We start from the raw sequence: 15,351 nt of genomic DNA, 5'->3' as shown, positions 1-15,351 counted from the left end.
ATGTAACCTATGAAGGCTCACTTTTAGCCTTGATTGATCAGAAGTTCGCTAATTGATTTTCTGATAAATTGAAGTTGTATCACTTAGGCTGCTTTCCAGCATGATTTTTATTTCAGTCCCATTCCCAGATCTTTTATTCTCTTCTGCCTTTCCTCTATATTACTCAGCTCCTCTATACTTTTTAAAAAGGGTTTTATTATAGTGACTTTTACTGTGTGCTGTTTGAAATCCACTTCGGAAATAGATGCAAGAGTTATTTATTTACATTTAAGTAATTACTTTTAAAATTCTGATTCTCTCATACCAAAGGTGTCTAGAAAATAGTTTTGTTGTTGTTGTTTTTTTTTTTACTCTGCTTTGTTGTTTCCTGTAACCATATATTCAAGTCTTCTGTTTCATATATTACCAGTACAAAAGAAATATTAAAATATTTCCGTGGCAATACTTTAGCTATGAAAGAATGAGAAAATCTGTTTGTTTTTTTTGTATGAACTATATGTATATTCACTGTACATTTTCTAAATTTAAAATCTCTTTAGACAATGAAAAAATTATGGACAATGAAAAAATTATGGCAACACATAATCCTATTATGCAGACAGATCTGTTAAAATTTCTTGCATCTCCTCCCAAATTTCTCTATATTTATACACATGATTTAACAAAAATGGAATCATGCTATAAACCTTGTTTGAAACTGCTTTCTTAATTTGACAATACGCCATAGTCAACTTCCATGACCACAAATAATTATTTGCACTATAATTTTAATGACTTTTATCTTTCCTTTAATGTTCGTACCATAATATAACAATTTCCTCTTGATAAACGTATAGGTTGCTAGATTGTTTCCTCCCTTTTTTTTCCTCTATCATAAACAACTTGGAGATAAACACCCTTTGCAAATTCTTAAAAGCTGATGTATATAATTATTTTCTTCAGAAAATGTATGATTCATTGGAATTAATGTTTAATATTTAAATTGCCCAAATGCTCTTCAGAGATTTGTGCCACTTAATATTTCTGCTATGAGTATGGAGGATTGCTCATTTCCATATACTCTAAGAACAAACGATTTTGTTTAAGTTGTTGTCTGATTCAACATGACATGTAAAAACAAAATATTTCATTGTTATTTTACTTTTTTATCACCTCAAAAGTTAAACAGCGTTTCTTGTAAAAAAAAACACAAAAAACAAAAAAACCCTCTAATTTGAATGACCGTGAAGATGATGATATCAATGACTGAAATATGGAATGGGTAAGAATTTCAACTTTAGGTTAAAATTATTCTATTTTGAGTATGTTAAAGGTAAGATGAGAATAAGTCACTGAAGTGAAAATATTCAGCAAATGACTGATGATAACAAATGGAGCAAGAGTGAGAGATCAGAATTAGTAGTGTAGATAGAGAGAAATCACAGAATGATGCCTTAAAGAAGAACAAAGAATCTAAAAGAGTAGATGTACTGTTTATAAGGAATAGACACTTGTTCATGTCAGGGATGGGGAAGGTGATATACAATGAAGATACAAGTAGATATAAGTGCAAGAGGAATCTCTCCCCTCACCACCACACAGGAAGAGCTGCATAGCTGGACTTAGCTTCTAGCCTCCTTTCCTTAGTAACTAACTCCCCCATCCTCAGATTAATTTTCTGAAACAACATGTGTAGCCCAACTGATCATCAGCCTCCCATTTTGACATCATCAGATCACCACACAGGTTACTGGCCAGCCTACAGATTGGCTGGCTTTGGGTCAAAGTCCCACCCTGATTCAATCCACCAATATTAGAAGTCAGATCCTATGGTAGAGAACACAGTACACAATCATCCCTGTACAAGGTATGGCCTCAAGAATGGTGGGGGCCATTTCCTTCAGTAGAGACTGTGAGCTGACAGGAAAGAAAAATTTCTCACAATGATCTGGGTTAGCCATTGATATGTAAGACGCACCTAGAAGGCACTGTCCGTAAGATAAATAGCAATGGTTTTTATGGACAATTTACAATGAAAAATCTTTACAAAACTATGAACAAGTTTCAGTCCCCCACGGAGCTGAACCATAGTTAGTTTCCCCCAAATCATTAGAACAGTAGTACTTCATTCAAATGCTATTCTTTAAACACCTAAACTCTATGAGTAGTTCATATTTATGCTATCTACCATCATAATTGTACAAGAAATCATCTTATTGAAAGCATTGGTGATATTAAGTAATATCACATTCACAATGCTTGGGACAGATCACTTGATGTTAAATAGTGAAAAAACAAAATGTCATCTCACAATAGCCAAAGCACCTATAATCAATTCAAGTATAAGCATCTAATAATTTATTTTGTAACAAATGTTAAATGCAATGACTGGTCAAATAGAGTATTTTATCCTTGAGCAACCTGTCACATACATTGAAAACAATTCTCTTTTGGCCAAGATCAAAATATTCTTTCTCCCTAGAGATTACAGAATATAGGCATAGCCTACAGAATATAGGCATTTACTAATAAAATGTCTCTTGGTGTTTAATACTCAAACATCATAGAAAATACAAAATATCTCAGTAAGAAGTTTTTATAGTCATGTTTAATAGGGAAAATAGACATGTATTTACACACCAAAAACTCAATAGATTTTTAACAAAACAATGTTCAAGACAGGTTCACTTATCCTCCAAATACAACTAGTAGAATGTCAGAAGCATGTGTTCTTTGAAAAAGGAGAAAGGGTCAATCGAGAGGATGTGCCTCTTGGAGATGGCAAGGCTCAAAGAGGCATCATAATGTTACTAGATACAAAGCAACTGTCAGTTTGGTAAGAGAGGAGAGTTTTTACATTTTACATCCTGTAGCAGGATGTTACTTTATTTAGTTAAAAGTTACTCTTCTTACCTATATGTAAGGTTTCTTACTGACTTTTACTACAGTTAATTATACTCAGAATTGAATGGGAATTTGGGTTGAAATACTACCACCTACTGTAACTTCATCCATTTAAAATAATGAGAAAACAAAGGAATCAAATTAATAGCACCTAATAGGCATCATGTGCCTCCTGATATAATGCACTAAGAGCAGAAAATTCACTGTTTCCAAAAGTAATCATCTGAATCCAATTATGAGGAAACCCAAACTGAGGGGCATTCTAAAAAGTAACTGGTCTGTATTCTTCAAAAATGTCAAGGTAAGGAAAAACAGAAAAAGAGTGAGAAACTGTTGTAGATTATGGGAGACAAAAAAATAAGGCATGAAAACTAACTGCACTATGTGCTCTTATGTTGGATCCAGGATCAAAAAAATTTTTATTTTGTTATAAACAACATTAGTTGGACAACTGGCAGAATTTGGATATGGTTTCTAAATTAAATAAGATAACTGTATTCATATTTAATTTCCTGATTTTGATGAGTTCTATTATGAGTATGTAAAAGAATGTTCTTATGTAACCAAATTACTCTCAAATGTTTCAGAAAAAAAATACATGTAGAGAGAGAGAAAAAGGAAAAGACAAAGAAAATGTAATATAAGGTTAACATTTATGGAATCTGGGTGAAGTACATACATGATTCCTTTGTGTAACTTTTGTGTAGGTCGGAAATACTTCAAAAGTTAAAGTTAAATATTTAAATAAATAAATAAAATGAGAAACCAGCTCTCATGTAGCATATTCATATAGAACATTTAATTTTCAAAAACAGAATTAGCAGGAAATCCCTGTATAGGTTATAGTGCTTTTTCAAGTTGATTCAGTTTGGTCTAAAAAGTTACCTGATTACAATCTAGCATGCCTCTTGCCACAAATATGGGAGATTTCATCCTCCTCCTCCTCATACTGCATACCTACAAAAAACAAAAATATTCTCACTTTCAGTAAAATGCAACCAGTTAACATCTTGCTCCTATGATATGATGTAGCAGAAACATATAACTATCTCCTAAGTAAAAAACAATCCTTTTACCCCACTTTTCTAAAATTTCAACTACATTAACTAAATTGTAATGAAATAATATTCATAGGTCTATGTATACATATGTCTATGTCACACAGGTATTCTCCCAACACACTAAGAGGCTTCATGACAAAGGTTCAGTGTAAATTGTGTGAATTTTAAGTATTCCATCTTCTCCAGAAAGTCCATGTAATTCTCATTAATAGCTAACTATTGATAACTAGGAACAAGGTCATAGTCCTGTGACCAACAGGCTCCTTGGAGACATTTGGGTAAGAGGGTACAGCCAGCAAAGGACTCCAACAGCTAGGCAATACCTTAAGGTGGGCTGTCTATTACAGCAACATTTCATACATGGACAGGGATAACAGGCTGTGTTTTCCAAAGATGATCACAACCGTATCGTCCATTTCACATGCTCCTTTATAATAATAAAAGTCGTATTGACACTCCTACTACGAAGATATGAGAGTCTATCTTTTCTTCCCTTGAATGTGAGTGGATTTTTCACTCTCGTATAACCAAGAGAATACAGCTAAAACAATGCTACATAACTTTACAAGCTAGGTCAGGAAAGGCAATGTGGTTCCACCTTGTTTGCTGAGACACTTTCTTCTGGAGCCTGAGCTGCCATTAAGAAGTTCTACTACTCTAAGCCTGGTATACTTGGGTGAGGAAGCCCAAACCATATGGAGAGGCCACTTACAGATGCTCTAGTCAGCAATCCTAGTCCTTGAGTTTTCCTAGGCTGGATGCCAGACATGTGAGTAAACACTCTAGGATCACCCAACCCCCAGCTGTCAACACTCAGCCTTTGAGACTTCTCAGTTCAACCACTGACGTCAGGCAGCAGACGAGCCATTCCTACTATGCTCTGTCCAAATTCCTGACCCACTGAATCCATGAACATATTAAATTAATTTTTACACAGCCACATTTTGGGGTAGTTATGCAATAATAGGTACTTAAACAACAGGGCATTGTAAAAATTAGTGTGCACTGGTCCTAATATTAGTCTCATCTTCTTATGTAAAAGAATAAGTGTGTTGTGGAGATAAGGACGAGATGGGGGAGTAGAAGGACTTGAGCTCAACTCCTCTCATGAAAACACCAAAATCACAACTAACTGCTGAACAACCACTAACAAAAAAGATGGAAACCTACCAAAAAAGATATTCTACATCCAAAGAAAAAGAAGCCACAATGAGATGGTAGGAGGGGCGCTTTCACGATATAATCAATCCCACACCTGCCAGGCAGGCAACCCACAAACTGGAAAATGATTATATCACAGAGGTTCTCCCATAGGAGTGAGAGTTCTGAGCCCCACGTCAGGCTCCCCAGCGGGGGACTGGCAACAGGAGGAGGAGCCCCCAGAGCATTTGACTTTGAAGGTCAGCAGGGATTGAGTGCAGGAGCTCCAGAGGACTGGGGGAAATACAGACTCCACTCTTGGAGGGAGCACTCAAGTTTTCACATGCACTGGGACCCAGGGCAAAGCAGTGACTCCATAGGAGTCTGGGCCAGATGTACCTGCAGGTCTTGGGGTGTCTCCCGGGCAGGAGGGGGTTGGCTGTGGCTCACACCAGGGGCAAGGCCACTGGTGGTAGAGGTCCCAGAGTGAGCTCTCCCAAGGTTGCCACTTTGGCACCAAGACCTGCCCCACCTGAAAGCCTGCAGGCTCCAGTGTTGGGACGTCTCAGGCCAAACAACCAACAGGGTGGGAACACAGCCCTACCCATCAGCAGACAGGCTGCCTAAAGTTGTCCTGAACCAACAGCTGCTTATAAACACACCACTGCCCACCAGAAGGATAAGACCCAGCTCCACACACCAGTGGGCAGGCACCAGTCCCTCCCACCAGGAAGCCTGCACAAGCCCCTGAACCAACCTCACCCACCGGGGGCACACGCCAGAAGCAAAAGGAACTACAATCCTGCAGCCTGAGGAACAGAGACCACAAACACAGAAAGTTAGACAAAATGAGATGGCAGAGAAATATGTTCCAGACAAAGAAACCAGACAAAACCCAAAAAGAACTAAGTGAAGTGGAGATAGTCAATCTACCTGGAAAACATTTCAGAGTGATGATAGTAAAGATGATCCAAAATCTCAGAAAAAGAATGGAGGCACAGACTGAGAGGATACAAGAAATGTTTAATAAAGAGCTAGAAGATTTAGGGCTTCCCTGGTGATGCAGTGGTTGAGAGTCCGCCTGCTGATGCAGGGGACACGGGTTCGTGCCCCAGTCTGGGAAGATCCCACATGCCGCGGAGCAGCTGGGCCCGTGAGCCATGGCCGCTGAGCCTGCGCGTCCAGAGCCTGTGCTCCGCAACGGGAGAGGCCACAACAGTGAGAGGCCCGCGTACCGCAAAAAAAAAAAAAAAAAAGAGCTAGAAAATTTAAAAAACAAAGACATAGAGATGAGCAATACTATAGCTGAAATTAAAAATACACCAGAAGGAATCAATTGCAGAATAAATGAGACTAGAAGACGGATGGTGGAAATCACTGTTGCGGAACAGAATAAAGAAAGAAGAATGGAAAGAAATGAGGACAGTCTAAGAGATCTCTGGGACACAGTAAATGCACCAACATGCGCATTATAGGGGTCCCAGAAGGAGAAGAGAGAGAAAAAGGGCCTGAGAAAATATTTGAAGAGATAATAGCCGAAAATTTCCCTAACACAGGAAAGGAAACAATCACTCAAGTCCAGGAAGTACAGAGAGTTCCATACAAGATAAACCCAAGGAGGAACACTCTGAGACACATATTAATCAAACTGATAAAAATTAAAAACAAAGAGAAAATGTTAAAAGCAACAAGGGAAAAGCAACAAATAACATACAAGGGAATCCCCATAAGGCTATCAGCTGTTTTTTCCCCCAGAAACTCTGCAGGCCAGAACGGAGTGCCACGATATATTTAAAGTGATCAAAGGGGAAAACCTACAACCAAGAATGCTCTACCTAGCAAGGCTCTTGTTCAGATTTGACAGAGAAATCAAAAGCTTTACAGACAAGCAAAAGCTAAAAGAATTCAGCACCACCAAACCAGCTTTACAACAAATGCTAAAGGAACTTCTCTAGATGGGAAAGAAAAGGCCACAACTAGAAAAAAGAAAATTACCAATGACAAAGCTCACCAGTAAAGATAAACATACAGTAAAGGTAGGAAATCATCTACACACAAATATGAAGTCAAAACCAGCAATCATGAGAAGAGAAGAGTACAAATGCAAGATAACGGAAATGCATTTGCAATTAAGAGACCAGCAACTTAAAGCAATCACACATATAAAAATATAGAGAGAGACTGCTATATAAAAACCTCACGATAACCACAAACCAAAAATCTACAAAAAAGAAAAAGCTATAAAACACAACTCTAAACATAGTCATGGGACTTCCCTGGTGGTGCAGTGGTTAAGAATCCACCTGCCACTGCAGGGGAAACGAGTTTGAGCCCTGGTCTGGGAAGATCCCACATGCTGTGGAGCAACTAAGACCATGCGCCACAACTACTGAGCCTGTGCTCTAGAGCCCACAAGACACAACTACAGAGCCTGTGAGCCACAACTACTGAAGCCTGCACACCTACAGCCCGTGCTCCACCACAAGAGAAGCCACCGCAATGAGAAGCCTGTGCACCACAACAAAGAGCAGCCCCAGTGTGCAGCAACAAAGACCCAATGCAGCCAAAAATAAATAAATAAATAAATAAATTTGTATATTTAAAAAAAAAACACGTAGTTATCAAATCACAAGAGAAAAGAACAAAAGAAAATGGGAAGAAAAAAGACCTACAAAAACAAATCCAAAACAATTAACAAAATGGTAATAAGAACATACATATCAATAATTACCTTAAATGTAATTGGATTAAATGCTCCAACCAAAAGACACCAACTGGCTGAATGGATACAAATACAAGACCTATATATATGCTGTCTACAAGAGGCTCACTTCAGATCTAAGGACACATACAGACTGAAAGTGAGGGGATGGAAAAAGGTATTCCATGCAAATGGAAATCAAAAGAAAGCTGGAGTAGCAATACTCATATCAGACAAAACAGACTTTAAAATAAAGACTGTTACAAGAAACAAAGAAGAACACTACATAATGATCAAGGGATCAATACAAGAAGGAGATATTGCAATTGTAAATATATATGCACCCAACATACGAGCACCTCAATCACACCCATCCTTCTGAGACTATTCCAAAAAACTGCAGAGGAAGAAACACTCCCAAACTCCTTCTATAAGACCACCATCACCTGATACCAAAACTGGACAAAGATATCACAAAAAAAGAAACTTACAGGCCAATATCACTGATGAACATGGATGCAAAAATCTCAGCAAACCGAATCCAACAATACATTAAAAGGATCATACACCATGATCAAGTGGGATTTATCCCAGGGATGCAAGGATTTTTCAATGTCCACAAATCAATCAGTGTGATACACCATATTACAAATTGTACAATAAAAACCATACAATCATCTCAATAGATGAAGAAAAAGCTTCTAACAAAATTCAACACACATTTTTGATAAAAACCTTCAGAAAGTGGGCATAGAGGGAACCTACCTCAAAATAATAAAGCCATATATAACAAACCCACAGCTAACATCACACTCAATGGTGAAAACCTGAAAGCACTTCCTCTAAGATCAGGAACAAGACAAGGATGTCCACTCTCGCCACTTTTATTCAACATAGTTTTGGAAGTCCTAGCCACCATAATCAGGGTAGAAAAAGAAATAAAATGAATCCAAATTGGAAAAGAAGAAGTAAAACTGTCACTGTTTGCAGATGACATGATACTATACATAGAAAATCATAAAGATGCTACCAGTAAACTACTAGAGCTCAAGAATGAATTCCGCTACACCAGTCCCTCCCATCAGGAAACTTGCTCAAGCCTCTTAGATAGCCTCATCCACCAAAGGGCAGAGAGCAGAAGCAAGAAGAACTACAATCCTGCAGCCTGTGGAACAAAAACCACATTCACATTAAGACAGACAAGATGAAAAGGCAGAGGGCTATGTACCAGATGAAGGAACAAGATAAAACCCCACAAAAGCAACTAAATGAAGTGGAGATAGGAAACCTTCCAGAAAAAGAATTCAGAATAATGATAGTGAAGATGACCCAGGACCTCGGAAAAAGAATGAGGCAAAGATCGAGAAGATGCAAGAAATATTTAACAAAGACCTAGAAGAATTAAAGAACAAACAAACAGAGATGAACAATACAATAACTGAAATGAAAAATACACTAGAAGAAATCAACAGCAGAATAACTGAGGCAGAAGAACGGATAAGTGACCTGGAAGACAGAATGGTGGAATTCACTGCTGCAGAACAGAATAAAGAAAAAAGAATGAAAAGAAATGAAGACAGCCTAAGAGACCTCTGGGACAACATTAAATGCAACAACATTTGCATTACAGGGGTCCCAGAAGGAGAAGAGAGAGAGAAAGAACCTGAGAGAAAATATCTGAAGAGATTACACTCAAAAACTTCCCTAACATGGGAAAGGAAACAGCCACCCAAGTCCAGGAAGCGCAGAGAGTCCCATACAGGATAAACCCAAGGAGAAACACGCCAAGACATATAGCAATCAAATTGGCAAAAATTAAAAACAAAGAAAAATTACTGAAAGCAGCAAGGGAAAAACGACAAATGACATACAAGGGAACTCCCATAAGGTTAACAGCTGATTTCTCAGCAGAAACTCTATAAGCCAGAAGGGAGTGGCATGACATACTTAAAGTGATGAAAGGGAAGAACCTAAAACCAAGATTACTCTACCTGGCAAGGATCTCATTCAGATTCGATGGAGAAATCGAAAGCTTTACAGATAAGCAAAAGCTAAGAGCATTCAGCACCACCAAACCAGCTTTACAACAAATGCTAAAGGAACTTTTCTAAGTAGGAAACAGAAGAGAAGAAAAGGACCTACAAAAACAAACCCAAAACAGTTAACAAAATGGTAATAGAAACATACATATCGATAATTACCTTAAACATGAATGGATTAAATGCTCCAACCAAAAGACACCGACTGGCTGAATGGATACAAATACGAGACCCATCTATATGCTGTCTATAAGAAACCCACTTCAGACCTAGGGACACATACAGACTGAAAGTGAGGGGACGGAAAAAGATATTCCATGCAAATGGAAATCAAAAGAAAGCTGGAGTAGCAATACTCATATCAGATAAAATAGACTTTAAAATAAAGAATGTTACAAGAGACAAAGAAAGACACTACATAATGATCAAGAGATCAATCTAAGAAGAAGATATAACAATTATAAATATATATGCACCCAACACAGGAGCACCTCAATACATAAGGCAACTGCTAACAGCTATAAAAGAGGAAATCGACACTAACACAGTAATAGTGGGGGACTTTAACATTTCACTTACACCAATGGACAGATCATTCAAACAGAAAATTAATATGGAAACACAAGCTTTAAATAGACACAAAAGACCAGAAAGATTTGACATTTATAGGACATTCCATTCAAAAACACCAGATTACACTTTCTTCTCTAGTGCACAAGGAACATTCTCCAGGATAGATCACATCTTGGGTCACAAATCAAGCCTCAGTAAACTTAAGAAAATTGAAATCATATCAAGCATCATTTCTGACCACAACGCTATGAGATTAGAAATCAATTACAGGGAAGAAAACTTAAAATACACAAACACATGGAGGCTAAACAATACGTTACCAAATAACCAAGAGGTCACTGAAGAAATCAAAGAGGAAATCAAAATATACCTAGAGACAAATGACAGTGAAAACACGATGATCCAAAACTATGGGATGCAGCAAAAGCAGTTCTAAGAGGGAAGTTTATAGCTATACAAGCCTACCTCAAGAAACAAGAAAAATCTCAAATAAACAATGTAACCTTACACCTACAGGAACTAGAGAAAGAAGAACAAACAAAACCCAAAGTTAGCAGAAGGAAAGAAATCATAAACATCAGAGCAGAAATAAATGAAATAGAAACAAAGAAAACAATAGCAAAGATCAACAAAACTAAAAGCTGGTTCTTTGAGAAGATAAACAAAATTGATAAACCATTAGCCAGACTCATCAAGAACAAGAGGGAGAGGACCCAAATCAATAAAATTAGAAATGAAAAAGGAGAAGTTACAACAGACACCACAGAAATACAAAGCATCCTAAGAAACTACTACAAGCAACTCTATGCCAATAAAATGGACAACCTGGAAGAAATGGACAAATTCTTAGAAAGGTATAGCCTTCCAAGACTGAACCAGGAAGAAATAGAAAATATGAACAGACAAATCACAAGTAATGAAATTGACACTGTGATTAAAAATCTTCCAACAGGGGGCTTCCCTGGTGGCGCAGTGGTTGAGAGCCTGCCTGCCAGTGCAGAGGACACGGGTTCAAGCCCTGGTCTGGGAAGATCCCACATGCTGTGGAGCAACTGGGCCCGTGAGCCACAATTACTGAGCCCGTGCATCTGGAGCCTGTGCTCCACAACAAGAGAGGCCGCGATAGTGAGAGGCCCGCGCACCGCGATGAAGAGTGGCCCCCACTTGCCGCAACTAGAGAAAGCCCTCGCACAGAAATGAAGACCCAACACAGCAATCAATCAATCAATCAATAAATATTAAAAAAAAATCTTCCAACAAACAAAAGTCAAGGACCAGAATGGCTTCATCAAACATTTAGAGAAGAGCTAACACCCATTCTTGTCAAACTCTTCCAAAAATTGCAGAGGAAGAAACATTCCCAAGATCATTCTATGAGGCCACCAACACCCTGACAGCAAAACCAGACAAAAGTACTACAAAAAAAGAAAATTACAGACCAGTATCACTGATGAATATAGATGCAAAAATCCTCAACAAAATACTAGCAAACAGAATCCAACAACACGTTAAAAGGATCATACACCGTGAAGTGGCATTTATCCCAGAGATGCAAGGATTCTTCAATATACGCAAATCAATCAATGTGAACACTATATTAACAAACTGAAGAAGAAAAATCATATCATCTCAATAGATGCAGAAAAAGCTTTTGACAAAGTTCAACACCCATTTATGATAAAAACTCTCCAGAATGTGGGCACAGAGGAAACCAACCTCAACATAATAAAGGCCATATATGACAAACCCTCAGCAAACATCATTCTCAATGGTGAAAAACTGAAAGCATCTCCTCTATGATCAGGAAGAAGGCAAGGATGTCCACTCTCACCACTATTATTCAACATAGTTTTGGAAGTCCTAGCCACAGCAATCAGAGAAGAAAAAGAAATAAAAGGAATACAAATTGGAAAAGAACTAAAACTGTCACTGTTTGCAGATGACATGATACTATACATAGAGAATCCTAAAGATGCCACCAGAAAACTACTAGAGCTAATCAATGAATCTGGTAAAGTTACAGGATATAAAATTAATGCACAGAAATCTCTTGAATTCCTATACACTAATGATGACAAATCTAAAAGAGAAATTAAGGAAATACTCCCATTTACCATTGCAACAAAAAGGATAAAATACCTAGGAATAAACCTACCTAGAGAGACAAAAAATCCGTAGGCAGAAATCTATAAGACACTGATAAAAGAAATTAAAGATGATACAAACAGATGGAGAGATATACCATGTTCTTGGATTGGAAGAATCAATACTGTGAAAATGACTATACTACCCAAAGCAATCTACAGATTCAGTGCAATCCCTATCAAATTACCAATGGCATTTTTTACAGAACTAAAACAAAAAATCTTAAAATTTGTATGGAGACACAAAAGACCCCGAATAGCCAATGAGGCCTTGAGGGAAGAAAACAGAGCTGGAGGGATCAGACTCCCTGACTTCAAACTATACTACAAAGCTATAGTAACCAAGACAATATGGCACTGGCAGAAAAACAGAAATATAGATCAATGGAACAGGATAGAAAGTCCAGACATAAACCCACGCACCTGTGGTCAAGTAATCTATGACAAAGGAGGCAAGGTTATACAATGGAGAAAAGACAGTCTCTTCAATAAGTGGTGCTGGGAAAACTGGACAGCTACATGTAAAAGAATGAAATTAGAACCCTCCCTAACACCATACACAAAAATAAACTCAAAATGGATTAGAGACCTAAATGTAAGACCGGACACTATAAAACTCTTAGAGCAAAACACAGAAAGAACACTCTTTGACATAAATCACACCAAAATCTTTTTTGATCCACTTCCTAGAGTAATGAAAATAAAAATAAACAAATGGGATCTAATGAAAGTTAAAAGCTTTTGCACAGCAAAGGAAACTACAAACAAGACGAAAAGACAACCCGCAGAATGGGAGAAAATATTTGCAAACGAATCAACAGACAAAGGAGTAATCTCCAAAATATATAAACAGCTCATGCAGCTCAGCATTAAAAAAACAAATAACCCCCCCCAAAAAAACCCAAACAACCCAATCCAAAAATGGGCAGAAGACCTAAATAGACATTTCTCCAAAGAAGACATACAGATGGCCAAGAAGCACATGAAAAGCTGCTCAACATCACTAATTATTAGAGAAATGCAAATCAAAACTACCATGAGATATCACCTCACATCAGTTAGAATGGGGCATCATCAGAAAATCTACAAACAAGAAATGCTGGAGAGGGTGTGGAGGAAAAGGAACCCTCTTGCACTGTTGGTGGGAATGTAAATTGATACAGCCACTATGGAGAACAGTATGGAGGTTCCTTAAAAAACTAAAAATAGAATTACCCTATGACCCAGCAACCCCACTACTGGGCCTATACCCAGAGAAAACCATAATTCAAAAAGACACATGCACCCCAATGTTCACTGTAGCACTATTTACAATAGCCAGGACATGTAAGCAACCTAAATGCCCATCAACAGATGAATGGATAAAGAAGATGTGGTGCATATATACAATGGAATATTACTCAACCATAAAAAGGAATGAAATTGGGTTATTTGTAGAGACGTGGATGGATCTAGAGACTACAGAGTGAAGTAAGTCAGAAAGAGAAAAACAAATATTGTATATTAATGCATATATGTAGAACCTAGAAAAATGCTACAGATGAACTGGTTTGCAGGGCAGAAATTGAGACAGAGATGTAGAGAACAAACGTATGGACACCAAGGGGAAAAAGTGGTGGGGGGGAAGTGGTGGTGGTCTGATGAATTGGGAGACTGGACTGACATATATACACTAATATGTATAAAATAAATAACTAATAAGAACCTGCTGTATAAAAATAAAATTGAAAAATTAAAAAAAAGAATTAATTCTGCTAAAGTTGCAGAATATAAAATTTATACATAGAAATCTCTTGCATTTCTATACACTAACAATGAAAGATTAGAAAGAAAAGTTAAGGAAACAATCCCATTTAACATCACATTCAAAGAATAAAATAACTAGGAATAAACCTACCTAAGGAAGCAAAAGATCTGTACTCCAAAAACTTTAAGACACTAATGAAAGAAATGGAAGAAGACACAAACAGATGTAAAGATATATCCTGTTCTTGGATTGGAAGAATCAATATTGTCAAAATGAGTATACTATCCAAGGAAATTTACAGATTCAGTGCAATCCCCATCAAATTACACATTTTTACACATTTTTCACAAAATTAGAACAAAATTTTTTTAAATTTGTATGGTAACAACGAAGACCCCGAATAGCCAAAGGAATTCTCAGAAAGAAAAATGCCACTGGAGGAGTCAGGCTCCCTGACTTCAGACTATGCTAGAAAGCTACAGTAATCAAAACAGTATGGTACTGGCACAAAAACAAATACAGATCAATTGAACAAGACAGAAAGCCTGTTGGGCATATAAAAGTTATGTTTATACTACACCATAGTCTATTAATTATGCAATAGCACTATGTCTAAAAAATTATGTATATACCTTAATTAAAAAATACTTTTCGTGAAAAATTGCTAACCATCATCTGATCTTTCAGAGACTCACTGTAGTAAAATCAAAGATCACTGATCACAGGTCACCATAACAAATATAATAATGAAAAAGTCTGAAATATTGCAAGAATTAGCAAAATCTGATACAGAGACATGAAGTGAACAAATGCTGTTTAAAAATGGCATCAACAGACTTGCTCAATCCAGGGTTGCCATAAACCTAAATTTGTAAAGAACAGTAATGTGAAGCACAAAAAGAGGTGCAAAATAAAACAAGGCATACCTATAAATAGTTGTCAGCTCAAGGCAAATTCAAGTTTTCCTTCCTGGCACTGTATTCCCAAATATTTTCCATCTGAGGTTAAATTCCCAGATGCAGAACCTACTGATATGGAGGACTGACTGTACTCAGAAGTCATC

The 15,351-nt window shown here is 37.3% G+C and overlaps 1 protein-coding gene across 4 annotated transcripts in view; it reads right to left on the bottom strand.

Moving 5' to 3' along the window:
• Positions 1-15,351, bottom strand: part of LOC111169240 (RE1-silencing transcription factor) — a 199,769-nt gene that overhangs the window by 176,586 nt on the left and 7,832 nt on the right. For 3 of the 4 annotated variants that reach the window (XM_089911979.1, XM_089911978.1, XM_089911980.1), the window contains exon 2: positions 3,769-3,840. The exons of the other annotated variant lie outside the window; for it this stretch is intronic. The gene's annotated coding sequence lies outside the window, so the exon portion shown is untranslated. The remainder of the gene's footprint in view (positions 1-3,768; positions 3,841-15,351) is intronic. 4 annotated transcript variants of the gene reach the window in all.

Source organism: Delphinapterus leucas, chromosome 5, assembly GCF_059928025.1.
Source record: "Delphinapterus leucas isolate spDelLeu-1000000601 "Yukka" chromosome 5, BTC_Dleu_Yukka2, whole genome shotgun sequence".
NCBI classification, from domain to species: Eukaryota; Metazoa; Chordata; class Mammalia; order Artiodactyla; family Monodontidae; genus Delphinapterus; species Delphinapterus leucas.
This window is presented reverse-complemented; position numbering and strand designations above follow the sequence as displayed.